Source organism: Mobula hypostoma, chromosome 10 (genome assembly GCF_963921235.1).
Source record: "Mobula hypostoma chromosome 10, sMobHyp1.1, whole genome shotgun sequence".
Taxonomy (NCBI): Eukaryota; Metazoa; Chordata; class Chondrichthyes; order Myliobatiformes; family Myliobatidae; genus Mobula; species Mobula hypostoma.
Genome location: NC_086106.1, coordinates 37,794,342 through 37,810,167, shown reverse-complemented (window position 1 = coordinate 37,810,167; position 15,826 = coordinate 37,794,342).

Genomic DNA, 15,826 nt, shown 5'->3' with positions numbered 1-15,826 from the left:
CACCTTGGGGTCCACTGACCCTGCGGTTAATGGTAAGAGTCCATGGCATGCCATAAAAATGGTTGGAAGCCCCTTCTCTGGACCTTCTGATACAGAATATATATATTATATACAATATATATTATATAACATATTATATAATATATATAATGAACATAAAACTTTGCATTTATGTTCATTACCACAAACTCAACTTTTAGTTAATCCTACAGAACTCCCACTTCTGATTTCTGAATTTTCTCCCTGTTTAGAAAGTAGTCTACGCCTTTATTCCTTCTATCAAAATACGTGACAATATACTTCTCTCATCTGCCACTTCGCCCATTCTCCTAATCTGTCTAAATCCTTCCAGGAACTTTATGGGAGCTTGCTGTGCATAAAGTATTTCCAGCATTAAAACAATTGCTACTGAGCCAAAGTACTTAAATGACTGATGTGAGATTTTATTTGGGGGGGAGAGACACAAACAAGTTCTTAGTTTGGGTTTGTACTGTGTTTGCCTGTCTTGTGATAGTCCTAGTTTATTCCATAAACTGGCCTCTTAATTTGTTAATGATGAGGTTCCTATTGATTTTTCTACTCATGCCAAATTGTATTGCAGATGTTCTTGGAGTCAGTGGTCTGAAAATAATTTAATGTGTTGTGAGTTTATCCTGGGAAGGAGGGGTGGTCGCAAGGAAGAACTTGTATTTCTGTAATGTCTCACAATATCTGGGGCATTCCAAAGCATTTCACAAGCACAGAGTACCTCTTCAATGTAATGTGGGAAATGCAGCACCCAATGAAATATGACAAACTCCAATAAGCAGCACAGTCGATCACAGGCAAGAGAGGCTGCAGACACTTGAAAATTTGAACAATGCACACAAAATGCAGGAGGAACTCAACTAGATACAGTAGCATCTATAGAGGGAAATAAAGAGTTTTGGGCCGAGACCCTTCATTAGGACTGGAAAGGAAGAGGGAAGAAGCTAGAATAAGAAGGTGGGGTGGGGAAGGAGTACAAGCCTGCAGGTGATAGGTGGGACCAGGTAAAGAGAAAGATGGGTGGGTGAGGGAGATTAAGTAAGAAATTGGGAGCAGATATGTAGAAGAGGTAAAAGGCTGAAGAAGAAGAGACCTGATAGGAGAGGATAATGGATCGTGGAAGGGGAAACAGAGGAAGGTGATGCACCAATAAGGAGAAGAGAAGACAGGAGAGCGTAACCAGAATGGGGAAGAAGTTAGAGAAACTGATGTTCATGCCATCAGATTGGAGGCTACCCTGAAGGAATATGAGGTGTTGCTCCTGCAACCTAATCGTGGCCTCGTCGTGACAGTAGAGAAGACCATGAACAGACGTCTCAGAATGGGAAGTTGAACTGAAATTGGTGGCCACCATGAAATTCCTCCTTTTGTGGTGGATGGAGCAAAGGTGCTCAACAAAGTGATTCCCCAGACTGTGCAGAGGAGGCCACTCAGAGCACTGGATACAGTAGATGACCCTGACAGACTTGCAGGTGAATTGTCATTTCACCTGGAAGGATTGTTTGGAGCCCTGAATGGCAGTGAGGGAGGAGATGTAGGAGCAAGTGTAGGACTTGCCCCACTTGCAGGGATAAGTCCCAGGAGGGATTCTGTGAGGTGGGACAGGTGGACAAGAGAGTCATGTAGAGAGTGATCCCTGCAGAAATGCAGAGACTGGGAGGAGAGAAATATGTGCTTAGAGGTGGATGGTGTAAGTTACAGAGAATGATGTGCTGGATACAGAGGCTCATGGGTTGGTAAAAGTAAGGATAAGGGGAACCCTATCCTTGTTATGGCAGCGGTAAGGTGGTGTGTGGGCAGATGGCTGGGAAATGGAGAAGATGCAGGTGAGGGCAGCATCAGTGGTAGTGGAAGGGAACCCTTATTCTTTGAAGAAGGAGGACATCTCAGATGTTCTAGAATGGAAAGCCCCATCAGAGACAGATTTACTGAGAAAATGGAATGGGATTTTTACAAGTGACAAGGTATAGGAGCCTCAAGTCGCACACCAGCAGGTTCAGGAGCAGTTTTTACTCCTCAGCCTTAAGGCTCTTGAAGCAGAGGGGATAACTTCACTCACCCCAACACTCAACTAATTCCACAATTTATGGACTCACTCTTAAGGACTACAATTCATATTGTCAATATTTATTGCTTTTTTTTTGTACTTGCACAGTTTGTTATCTTGTGCACATTGGTTGTTTGTCCATCTTTGTCATGTGCAATTTTTCATTGATCCTACTGTGTTTCTTTGTATCTACTGTGAATGCCCACAAGAAAATAAATCTCAGGATAGTATACGGTGACATACATGTACTTTGAGAATAAATTTGATTTGAACTTTGAGCAAGCAGGACGAGCTTAAATGGAAATCTTGGTGGGCATGGGCTGATTCAGCCAAAGGACCTGTGTCTGTGATGGTCAGTATTTCTTTTAATTTAATGAATAATCAATGTACGGAATTTAAATCCCCCTCAGTGTCTTATTGGGCTTTGAGCTTGAGTCTCCAGAACTTTAATGCAGGCTTCTGCACTCAGTGGCCACTTTATCCATTACAGGAGTGTACCTAATAAAGTGACCTCTGAGTGTATGTTTGTGATATTCTGCTGCTGTAGCCCGTACAGTTCAAGGTTCAACATCTTGTACATTTGGAGATGCTCTTCTGCACACCGCTGTTGCAACATATGGTTATTTGAGTTACTGTTGCCTTCCTGTCAGTTTGAACCAGTTTGGCCATTCTCCTCTGACCTCTCATTAACAAAGCATTTTCACCCACAGAACTGCCGCCCACTGGATTTTTGTTTTGTTTTTCACACCGTTCTCTGTAAACTCTATAGACTGTTGTGCATGAAAATCCCGAGATCAGCAGTTTCTGAGATACTCAAACCACCCCATCTAGCACCAACTATTAGTTTACAGTCAAAGTCACTTAGATCATTCTAATGTTTGATGTGAACAACTGAATCATTTGACCATATCTGCATGATATGGAATGACAAGGTATATTTATTAAATAAGATCCAGTGCATGTTATTTTTCTATGATTGGACCTGACAGCCATTAAAAATACAGTCTTTGCATTTCAGAATCAAAACAAAAGCGGCACACAGAGACTTCAATTATTCTACAATAGTTGATAAAAAATTTCCGATATTTAACAGTGGACATCACAATGCTGCAGGAGTTAGTGCTGCTGAGTCGATAATAATGGGTGCTTTCTCGGTGGAGTTCGCACTTCTCCCTTGAGACAATGGAGATCTCCCTCAGGTGCTCCAGTTTCCTCACACATTCCAAAAAATTATCCATTGTAAAGTATTCCTTGGTATAAAACGTAGAACACCGCAGCACAGTACAGACACTTCAGCCCATGATGTTCTGCCAACCTTTTAGCCTACTCTAAGATCAATCTAGCCTTTCCCTCACACATTTCCCTCCATTTTTCTATCATCTATGTACTTATTTAAGAGTTTCTTAAATGTCTCTAATGTACCTGCCTCTACCACCACCCCTGCCAGGCTGTTCCACACACTCACTGCAGTCTGTGTTCTTAAAAAAAAACTTACATCTGACATTCCCCTCATGCTTTCTGCCAGTCACCTTAAAATTATGCCCCTTTGTATTAGCCATTTCTGCCCTGGGAAAAAGTGTCTGGCTATCTACTCAATCTATGCCTATTATCATCTTGCACACACTTTGATCTAGTCGTCTCTCATCCTTCTTTGTTCCAGAGAGTAAAGCATTAGCTCCCTTAACCTATCCTCATTAGTCATGTAGTCTAATCCAGGTATCATCCTGTTAAATCTCCTCTGCATTCCTCTAAAGCTTCCACATCCTACCATACCACCAGAACTGAATGCAATATTCCAAAGTATGATCGAACCAAATGTAGTAATAAAGAATCAAAAGGTAATTGATAGGCATGTGCAAGAAAGTTAGTTTCAGGGGTATAGGAAGATGAGCAGGGGAGTGAATGAGGCATGTGGAAGTACATGGCTTTGACAGGCTGAAGAGCCTCCTGTGCAAGTAAGTAAGTGTACTGAAGAAGGTGACCTCCTTCCTGCTCCTCAAACTTCTCCCCAATTCCCCATCAATCCTTGAGTTTTGTTTGATACAAAGCTTTTATATGTAACACACAAAACGCTGGAGGAACTCAGCAAATCAGATGACGTCTATGGAGAGGAATAAATAGTCAACGTTATAGAAACATAGAAAAGCTACAGCACGATACAGGCCCTTCGGCCCACAAAACTGTGCTGAAAATGTCCTTGCCTTAGAAATTACCTAGGATTACCCATAGCCTTCTATTTTTCTAAGCTCCATGTACCCATCAGGAGTCTCTTAAAAGACCCTATTGTATCCTCCTCCACCACCGTTGCCAGCAGCCCATTCCATGCACTCGCCACTCTCTGCGTAAAAAAAACTTACCCCTGACATCTCCTCTGTACGTACTTCCAAGCACCTTAAAACTGTGCCCTCTCACGCTAGCCATTTCAGCCCTGGGAAAAAGCCTCTGACTATCCACACGATCAATGCCTCTCATCATTTTATACACCTCTATCAGGTCACCTCTCATCCTCTGTCACTCCAAGGAGAAAAGGCTGAGTTCACTCAACCTATTCTTTTTTTAATATAATTTTTATTGAATTTTCAAAAAGAATACATGAAAAGATAAAATCTACCCACCCCCCCTCCCCTTAACCCTCCCCCCCCATATATATAGTCCTACCTAAAAGAAAGAAAGAGAAAAAAAAAGAGCCGCCTGGGTATTGGAAGGTTTCCACATGCTCCATGGGATTCAAAATAAATTTGGTATAATTATTTGTTATTTTCCCCAAGTAACCAAATTCTTTGTCAGAGCACTTAAATATGACATCCTATCTTTTGTAAATAAGGGCGCCAAATATTCAAGAATGTTGGATAATTATCTCTTAAATTATAAGTAATTTTTTCAAGTGGAATAGAACTAGCCATTTCATTATTCCAACAATCCATACTTAAATACAAATCAGATTTCCAAGTAACTGCTATAGTCTTCTTAGCTACTGCCAATGCAATTTTTATAAATTCTTTCTGATATTTATTCAATTTAAGTTTCGGTTTTATCCCTTCAATATCACCTAATAGAAATAATACAGGGTTATGTGGAAGTTGAATTCCAGTAATTTGTTCCAATAAGACTCTTAAATTTATCCAAAAGGGTTGAATTTTAAAACAAGACCAAGTAGAATGTAAAAAAGTACCAATTTCTTGATTACACCGAAAACATTTATCAGATAGATTTGAATTTAATCTATTTATTTTTTGTGGTGTAATATATAATTGGTGTAAAAAATTATATTGTACTAATCTAAGTCGAACATTTATTGTATTTGTCATACTGTCCAGACAAAGTCTTGACCAATTTATTTCATCAATATTAATATTCAGATCTGTTTCCCATTTTTGCTTTGACTTATGGGTTCCTTGTTTAATTGTCTGTTCTTGAATCAAATTATACATACAAGAAATAAATTTTTTAATTTTCCCTTTTTGAATTAAAATTTCAATTTCATTAGCTTTTGGCAAAAACATTGTTTGACCCAGCTTACCTATTAAGTAAGCCCTTAACTGAAAGTAGCAAAAGAAAGTATTATTAGATATTTTATATTTATCCTTTAATTGTTCAAATGACATCAATATACCTCGCTCAAAACAATCTCCTATAAATTTAATCCCTTTTTGGTACCAATTATATAAAAGTTGATTGTCCATTGTAAAAGGAATAAGTCTGTTTTGAAACAAAGGTCTCCTTGCTAATAGAGATTTCTGTGTTTCCTTATCAACATTTATCTTATTCCATAGATCAATCAAGTGTGTTAATATAGGAGATTCTTTCTTTTCCCGTATCCATTTAGATTCCCATTTATATATAAAATCTTCAGGTTTATTTTCTCCTATCTTGTCTAGTTCTATTTTAATCCATGCTGGTTTTTGATCATCGAAAAAAGATGCAATAAATCTAAGTTGATTTGCTTTATAGTAATTTTTAAAGTTTGGAAGTTGTAACCCTCCTAACCTAAATTTACCTGTCAGTTTTTCCAATGATATTCTTGACATTTTACCTTTCCAAAGGAATTTTCTCACAGATTTATTTAACTCTTGAAAAAATTTCTGTGGCAATTGTATTGGTAATGTTTGAAACAAATACTGTAATCTCGGAAATATATTCATTTTTACAACATTGACTCTACCTACTAATGTTATTGGTAGTATCATCCATTTGTCAAGATCTTCTTGAATTTTTTTCAATAGTGGTAAATAATTAAATTTATATAAATTCTTTACATCACTATCAAGTCTTATACCTAAATACTTTATACCATTTACCGGCCATCTAAATTGGGTTACTAATCGACATTGACTATAGTCTCCTTTAGTAAGAGACAAAATTTCACTTTTATCCCAGTTTATTTTGTAACCTGATACCTTCCCATATTCATCCAATCTGGAAGATAATTTATGTAACGAATGTTGTGGGTTTGTTAAATAGATCAAAACATCATCGGCAAAAAGATTAATTTTATATTCCTCTTGGTTAACTCTAAAACCCATAATATCTGGATCCAATCTAATTAGTTCTGCTAATGGCTCTATCGCCAATACAAATAGAGCAGGTGATAGTGGACAACCTTGTCTAGTTGACCTTTTTAGCTGAAATGGTGTTGAAATTTGAGAGTTTGTCACTACTTTAGCTTTAGGGTTAGAATTTAAAGTTTTAATCCAATTTATAAAAGATGTTCCTAACCCATATTTTTCTAATACTTTAAATAAAAAATCCCATTCTAATCTATCAAATGCTTTTTCTGCATCCAAAGCTACTACTATACTCTTCTCATCCCTTTTTTGTGCCAAATGAATTATACTGAGTAGCCGAGTTACATTATCTGCCAGTTGTCTATTTTTAATAAATCCTGTTTGATCCATATGTATTAATTTTGGTAAATATTTAGATAATCTATTCGATAAAATTTTTGCTATTATTTTATAATCCGTATTCAATAAAGAAATAGGCCTGTATGATGTTGGTTTCATAGGATCTCTGTCCTTTTTTGGCAATACTATTACAATCGCTGTTGAAAAAGATTCTGGAAGTTTATGTATTTTTTCTGCTTGACGTATTAGTTCCATAAAAAAAGGAAATAATAAATCTTTAAATTTTTTATAAAATTCAGGTGGAAAACCATCTTCTCCTGGAGATTTATTACTTTGAAGTGATCCTAAAGCTTCTTCAACTTCTTTTAATGTAAAAGGCATATCTAATCCCCTCTGTTCTTCCAAATTCAATTTTGGAAGAGAAACTTGTGATAAAAACCTTTCTATCTCATTAACATCGTTTTGGGATTCTGATTGATATAATTCAGAATAAAAATTTTTAAAGGTTTCATTTATTTCAAGAGGTTTATAAGATATTTTATTTGCCCTTGTTCTAATTGCATTTATTGTTTTAGAAGCTTGTTCTGTTTTCAACTGCCAGGCAAGAATTTTATGTGCTCTCTCACCTAACTCATAATACCTTTGTTTAGATCTTATAATTGCTTTTTCAGTTCTATATGTCTGAAGTGTATAACCTATTCTCATAAGGCATGCGCGCCCCCCCTCCCGAATCCAGGCAACATCCTTGTTAATCTCCTCTGCACCCTTTCTATGGTTTCCACATCCTTTCTGTAGTGAGGTGACCAGAACTGAGCACAGTAGTCCAAGTGGGGTCTGACCAGGGTCCTGTATAGCTGCAACATTACCTCTCGGCTCCTAAATTCAATCCCATGATTGATGAGGGCCAATGCACTGTATGCCTTCTTAACCACAAAGTCAACCTGCGCAGCAGCTTTGAGTGTCTTATGGACTCAGACCCCAAGATCCCTCTGATCCTCCACACTGCCAAGAATCTTACCATTAATACTATATTCTGCCATCATATTTGACCTACCAAAATGAACCACCTCACACTTATCTGGATTGAACTCCATCTGCCACTTCTCAGCCCAGTTTTGCATCCTATTAATGTCCCGCTGTAACCTCTGACAGACCTCCACGCTATCCACAACACCCCCAACCTATGTACCATTAGCAAATTTACTAACCCATCCCTCCACTTCCTCATCCAGGTCATTTATAAAAATCACAAAGAGTCTGGGTCCCAGAACAGAGCCCTGAAGCACACCACTGGTCACCGACCTCCATGCAGAATATGAGCCGTCTACAACTACTCTTTGTCTTCTGTGGGCAAGACAATTCTGGATTCACAAAGCAATGTCCCCTTAGATCCCATGCCTCCTTACTTTCTCAATAAGCCTTCCATGGGGTACCTTATCAAATGCCTTGCTGAAATCCATATACACTACATCTACTGCTCTACCTCCATCAATGTGTTTAGTCACATCCTCAAAAAATACAATCAGGCTCGTAAGGCACGACCTGTCTTTGACAAAGCCATGCTAAGTATTCCTAATCATATTATGCCTCCCCAGATGTTCATAAATCCTGCCTCTCAGGATCTTTTCCATCAACTTACCAACCACTGAAGTAAGACTCACTGGTCTATAATTTCCTGGGCTATCTCTATTCCCTCTCTTGAATAGGGGAACAACATCCGCAACCCTCCAATCCTCCGGAACCTCTTCCGTCCCTATTGACGATGCAAAGATTATCGCCAGAGGCTCAGCAATCTCCTCCCTCATCTCCCACAGTAGCCTGGGGTACATCTCTTCTGGTCCTGGTGACTTATCCAACTTGATGCTTTCCAAAAGCTCCAGCACATCCTCTTTCTTAATATCAATATGCTCAAGCTTTTCAGTCCACTGTAAGTCATCCCTACAATCGCCGAGATCCTTTTCCGTAGTGAATACTGAAGCAAAGTATTCATTAAGTACCTCTGCCATCTCCTCCGGTTCCATATAAACTTTTCCACTGTCACACTTAATTGGTTCTATTCTCTCACGTCTTATGGGCTGAGACCCTTCAGAACTTCATTTTCGTTCTAATGAAGGGTGACTGCCATAATGTTAACTGTCTATTCCTCTCCATAAGTGCTGCCTGACCTCCAGCATTTTGTGTTGTGCTGGATTTCCAGTGTCTGCAGAGACAGGGATTGAACCCAGGGACTGGTGTTGACCAGTTTAGCATTACTTTTGATGCCAGCAACATTGGTCCTTCTGTCTGGAAACTGGTAAAACCGGTATTGTGACTGTCCTATTGTTTTACAAACCAACTCCTACTTCATTGTGTTCAATAATATTTGCTGAGGGTGGCCTAGTATATGAATTTTGAAACTGAGCCAGATCATGCCTGCCGATTGTTTGTAACAATGAAGGTTAATTGCATAGTGAGGACTTTTCAACCAGATGTTCAATTCAGAGCACATCTGCCTGTTCAGCAGGTGTTAACAATGTAGATCCTTAATGTACCCAACTCTGAATACTAACGAACAGTCTACTATCTAACAATACCACTAACCACATCAAAATGGCCTCTGTGTTAGCCTGTGTCATTGTAGTCTAAAGCCAGTGTATTCGCAGAAATATTCAGAGCCATGTTAACGTGTCTACATGTCACAAGCCCTAATATAATAAAAAATTGCTCTGTGTTAGGCAAGTTATCTCTTTCTGCGATTTTGGTCAGTGTCAGAATGACTTTCATAATTCTTTAAAAACTTTGTTTTAAACTGCTTATAGTTGTCACAGTAGCTGCTTTGGGAAAGGATAATTGAGCTGGGATTAAGGCAGCATCATTTCTGGATCACCCTAACAATGGCTCAATGATATACAAGTTTTATTTGAGTTGTTGCATTTTGAGCTAAATACACAAAGTGCTGGAGGAACTTAGCAGGTCGTGTTTCATCTAGGTAACCTCCAACTTGATTGCACAAACATCGATTTCTCTCATGTCTGGTAATTTCTCAAAATTCAAAGTAAATGAATTTTCAAGGTATGTATACCATATACAACCTTGAGATTCATCTCTATGCAGGCAACAAAGAAGCACAATAAAATCCAAGAAAAACCCACACAACAAAGACGGACAAACATCCAATGTGCAAAAAATGAACAAATCATGCAAATAAGTCGTACACAGAGTATGAACCGCTGAGTCCCTGCATCCACAGCCATGGAGCCAGGTCAGCGCTGAGCCAAGTGAAGTTGGGCCAGGAGCACAATGGCTGCAGACTACACTGCAGAGTCCATGCATTGCTGAGGGGAGTGAAACTGGTCCAGGAGCCTGATGACTACAGACTACACTGCAGAGTCCATTCAGTGATGAGGGGAGTGAAACTGGTCCAGGAGGCCGATGACTACAGACTACACTGCAGAGTCCATTCAGTGATGAGGGGAGTGAAACTGCTATAGGAGCCTGATGACTACAGACTACACTGCAGAGTCCATTCAGTGATGAGGGGAGTGAAACTGCTATGGGAGCCTGATGACTACAGACTACACTGCAGAGTCCATTCAGTGATGAGGGGAGTGAAACTGGTCCAGGAGCCTGATGACTACAGACTACAATGCAGAGACCATTCAGTGATGAGGGGAGTGAAACTGGTCCAGGAGCCTGATGACTACAGACTACACTGCAGAGTGCATGCAGTGCTGAGGGGAATGAAACTGGTCCAGGAGCCTGATGACTACAGACTACACTGCAGAGTGCATGCAGTGCAGAGGGGAGTGAAACTACTATAGGAGCCTGATGACTACAAACTACACTGCAGAGTCCATTCAGTGATGAGGGGAGTGAAACTGCTATAGGAGCCTGATGACTACAGACTACACTGCAGAATCCATTCAGTGCTGAGGGGAGTGAAACTACTATAGGAGCCTGATGACTACAAACTACACTGCAGAGTCCATTCAGTGATGAGGGGAGTGAAACTGCTATAGGAGCCTGATGACTACAGACTACACTGCAGAATCCATTCAGTGATGAGGGGAGTGAAACTGGTCCAGGAGCCTGATGACTACAGACTACTCTGCAGAGTGCATTCAGTGATGAGGGGAGTGAAACTGCTATAGGAGCCTGATGACTACAGACTACAATGCAGAGTCCATTCAGTGCTGAGGGGAGTGAAACTGGTCCAGGAGCCTGATGACTACAGACTACACTGCAGAATCCATTCAGTGCTGAGGGGAATGAAACTAGTCCAGGAGCCTGATGACTACAGACTACACTGCAGAATCCATTCAGTGCTGAGGGGAATGAAACTAGTCCAGGAGCCTGATGACTACAGACTACACTGCAGAATCCATTCAGTGCTGAGGGGAATGAAACTGGTCCAGGATCCTGATGACTACAGACTACACTGCAGAATCCATTCAGTGATGAGGGGAGTGAAATTGGTCCAGGAGCCTGATGACTACTGACTACACTGCAGAGTCCATTCAGTGATGAGGGGAGTGAAACTGGTCCAGGAGCCTGATGACTACAGACTACACTGCAGAGTCTATGCAGTTCTGAGGGGAGTGAAACTGCTCCAGGAGCCTGATGGCTGCAGGCCACATCCCAATCTCTGATTTTCCATTCCTCATTTCTGGTGACATTCACAGGATCATTCTTGTGAACCTGCTGTGAACTCTCTCCAAAGCCAGCACATCCTTTCTTAGATATGGGGTCCAAATCTGAGCTGGCCAACAGCTTGCATAACTACCAAACCAAAACATCAGCAATTCCTTTCCTGGTTGACCTGATGAGTTCCTCCAGCAGATTTTTTGTTGCTAGTAAAACATAGCTGCTGCTCACATCTCCCCAAACAGATCCTTTACTCCCAGTTGTAGGAAGGTCAGCAATCCCCTGGTGGGCAAAGGAAACATTTGGAAAAACAATATCAAAACCAGCCGGAAAGTGATCACACTACTGCTACTACTAGCTGCCGATATGGCATCAGACATAGAAAGAATGGGTTAATTCTTCTGCCAGAACTTGAAAGTGTGAATGTGTAGAATTTCCCAGTGATTTGATCATCAGTTTGGCCTGAAAGATTACTATTTTAATTTCTCATTCCTCTCCAATGACCTATAGACTGACTGCACCCCATGATTTGCAGAGCTCATTGTTTCTGCAGCTGCTGGGATCTGATCATCTGTGTTGTCCCAGCGTCACACGTGAAGGCAGACGAGATAAACAGGAAGGAAAGAAGCAAAACAGCGACACACAGTTTAATTTTATTTGTTAAAATGTCTTTTACATAGCCATTTCTAGAGAGATTACAATTCCTGAACAAGGCAATATCAAATGTTAATGCTTCAAATCCTGTACATCTTTGTGAATGATATTCCTGATTACATTTGACATGCTGTCATCTCCATTCTAAGCTCGATCCTCTGGTTAAGGATTCTGCCTCTGGGTAAGTTCTACACGCAGAGAAGTTGAAAAGTGCATGAAATGGCATTCATTTCTCTGAAGAATTTGACAGCAGGGTTCGAAGTGCTGGATGAAAAAGTCTTGTTTGTGTGACCTTGCAAGGTGGAATTTCAGCTGAAAATTGCAACCAAGTTCAAACTTATTTTCACAATACATTGAGAATTGAAGACCAAAGAAGGCAGAAGGTGGTTGTAAGTGCAGTGTATTCTGCCTGCAGGCTGTAAATCAGTGGTGTTCTGGGACCCCTGCTCTTTGTGATTTTTATAAATGACTTGGATGAGGAAGTGGAAGCATTTGATGGCTCTGGTCCTGTACTTGTTGGAGAATAGAAGAATTGGGGGGAATCTAATTGAATATTTAAAGGCCTAGATAGAGTTGATGAGGAAAGGATGCTTCCTATAGTGAGAGGAGTCTAAGACCAGAGGACACAGCTTCAGAGTAGAAGGATGTCCCTTTAGAACAAAGATCAGGAGGAACTTCTTTAGCTAGAGGGTAGTGAATCTGTGGAATTCATTGCCACAGATAGCTGTTGGAAGCCAAGTCATTGAGTATATTTAAGGCGGAGTTTGATGGATTCTTGATTAGTAAGGGTTTCAAAGGTTACAGGGAGAAGGCAGGAGAATCAGCCTGCAGGAGAATTGATGGGCTGAATGACCTAATTCTGTTCTTATGTTTTATGTACGCAGTCTTATGGGAGGAGGGGTTAGTAAGTTTGCGGATGACGCAAAGGTTGGTGGAGTTGTGGATAGTGTAGAAGGTTGTTGTAGGTTTCAACGGGACACTGACAGGATGCAGAACTGGGCTGAGAGGTGGCAGATGGAGTTTAACTAGAAAAATGTGAAATGATTCAGTTTGGAATGTCAAATTTGAAGGCAGAATTCAGGGTTAATGGCAGGATTCTTAGCAGTGTGGAGGAACAGAAAGATCTTGGGATCCATGTCCATAGATCCTTCAAAGTTATTGTGCAACTTGATAGGGTTGTTAAGAAGGTGTGTTGGCCTTCCTGAGTCAGGGGATTGAGTTCAAGAGCCATGAGGTAATGTTACAATTCTATAAATCTCTGGTTAGTCCACACGTGGAAGATTATGTTCAGTCCTGGTCACCCCTTCATAGGAATGATGTGGAAGCTTTAGAGAGGGTGCAGAGGAGATTTCAACAGGATCCTGCCTGGATTAGAGAGCGTGTCTTATGAAGATAGGTTGAGTGAGCTAGGGATCTTTTCTTTAGAGCAAAGGAGGATGAGTCATAACTTGATAGAGATGTACAAAAAGATGAAAGGCACAGATTGAGTAACCAGAGACATTTTCCCAGGGCAGAAATGGCTACTGCAAGGGGCATAATTTTAAGATGATTGGAGGAAAGTTTGGGGGAGTGTTAGAGGTACAGGTTTCCCCCACCATCCGAAGGTAGAGTGTTCCTATGAAACGGTTTGTAAGCTGAAATTTCGTAAAGCGAAAAAGCAATTACCATTTATTTATATGAGAAAATTTTGTGAGCGTTCGCAGACCCAAAAATAACCTACTAAATCATGCCAAATAACACATAAAACCTAAAATAACAGTAACATATAGTAAAAGCAGGAATGATATGATAAATACACAGCCTATATAAAGTAGAAATACTTTTCCACAATCATTACTGAACTGTTCTACGGAGCGAAATTCTCATGCAAGGGCCGTCGGCCGAAAATCTCACGCAAGCACTGTTGGCAAAAACACGCGCAAGCGCTCTCCAGTAACCTTTAAGCTATGAAGCTGCCAAATCATACCAAATAACACGTAAAAATACACAGCCGATATAAAGTAGAAATAATGTATGTACAGTGTAGTATCACTTACCGGAATTGGGAAAGCGCGGAGCACACTGATGGTGGTGTGTTAGACTGAGTCGTCGGAGTTTGGGTGGTGCAGTGGCCCCCCACCCTCCAGGCCGCTGAGTGATACATTGCCGCGAAGAACGCAGGGGTCCAGCGGTAGCCAGAAGGTACACAGCACATCTTTAAGAAAAAAGCCGAAACAAACATGCTAATTAATTAACACACATCAAAGTTGCTGGTGAACGCAGCAGGCCAGGCAGCGTCTCTAGGAAGATGTGCAGTTGACGTTTCAGGCCGAGACCCTTCGTCAGGACTAACTGAAGGAAGAATGAGTAAGGGATTTGCTCTTCCTTCAGTTAGTCCTGATGAAGGGTCTCAGCCTGAAACGTCGACTGCACCTCTTCCTAGAGATGCTGCCTGGCCTGCTGCGTTCACCAGCAACTTTGATGTGTGTTGCTTGAATTTCCAGCATCTGCAGAATTCCTGTTGTTTGCTGATTAATTAGGTGCCGCCCGTAATTGTCAGCCCAGATCAGTGTCGATTTCCCATTGCATCGTCTCTGATCTGGGCCGACAATTACATGTCGGTGGCACCTAGTTAATTAGCATGTTTATTTCGGCTTTTTTCTTAAAGTGTGCCGTGTGCCTCCAGGCTACCTTTGCATTCTCCGCGAATTGGTATCTGTCCGTGGCCTGGGGGTTGGGGTGATGGAACACTGGGGTGTCATCTCGTCGCCTGTTTCCATTAGAGCAGGCAGCTCATCTTCTCCTATGACTGCCCGCCTCGATGTCAAAGGTCGAGGTTCATCGTCTGCTGTGGCTGATGTGGAAGGCTTGCTTGACTGCTGAGACTCGCGTATTTTTCTATAACGCAGTTCCTTGTAAGGACTCAAACCATCCTGCAAATATCCCCCAAACCGACATACCCTTTCAAAATTAAAGTCGTACTTTATCATTACTCATTCGGTTTCGATTGTTATCCTTTTTTCTTCCAATTGCATCAGCTCTTCATCTGTCAGTTCTTGGTGATGGGATGCCAAAACCTCTTCAACATCATCTTCGTCAACTTCCACAAGCCAAACTCATATTGTCCTTACTTCGTTCACCACGATCAAAACACTTAATTATGTCTAGTTTTACCGTAAGTGTAACACCCTTACGAGCTCTTTCAGGCTTTAACGATACCATAGAACTCATCTTGCAAATAGCTGCTTGTTTAAGCAATGCCGGCGAGAATCCGGAGGAGAGCGGCTGCTCGGGGCGCGCTGCCTTTTATCGCGCGCTGAATTTTTTTTCGTAACAGTGAAAACACCTTCTGAAAGCGAAAATAGGGTACTAATGTAGGTCTTTCGTAACAGTGAGGTTTCGTAAAGTGAACGTTCGAAAAGTGGGGGACACCTGTATGCTCTTTACGAAAAGAGTGGGTACTGTGTGAAACACCCTGCCAGGGTGGTGGTAGAGGCCAATACATTAGTGGCATTTAAGAAACTCTTAGACAGGCACGTGTATGCAGGAGGGAAGGATTTGATTGATCTTGGAGGAGGTTAAAATGTTGGCATAAAAATGTGGGGCAAGTGGCCTGAACTGTGGTATGTAATATTCTATGTTCTAATGGCAG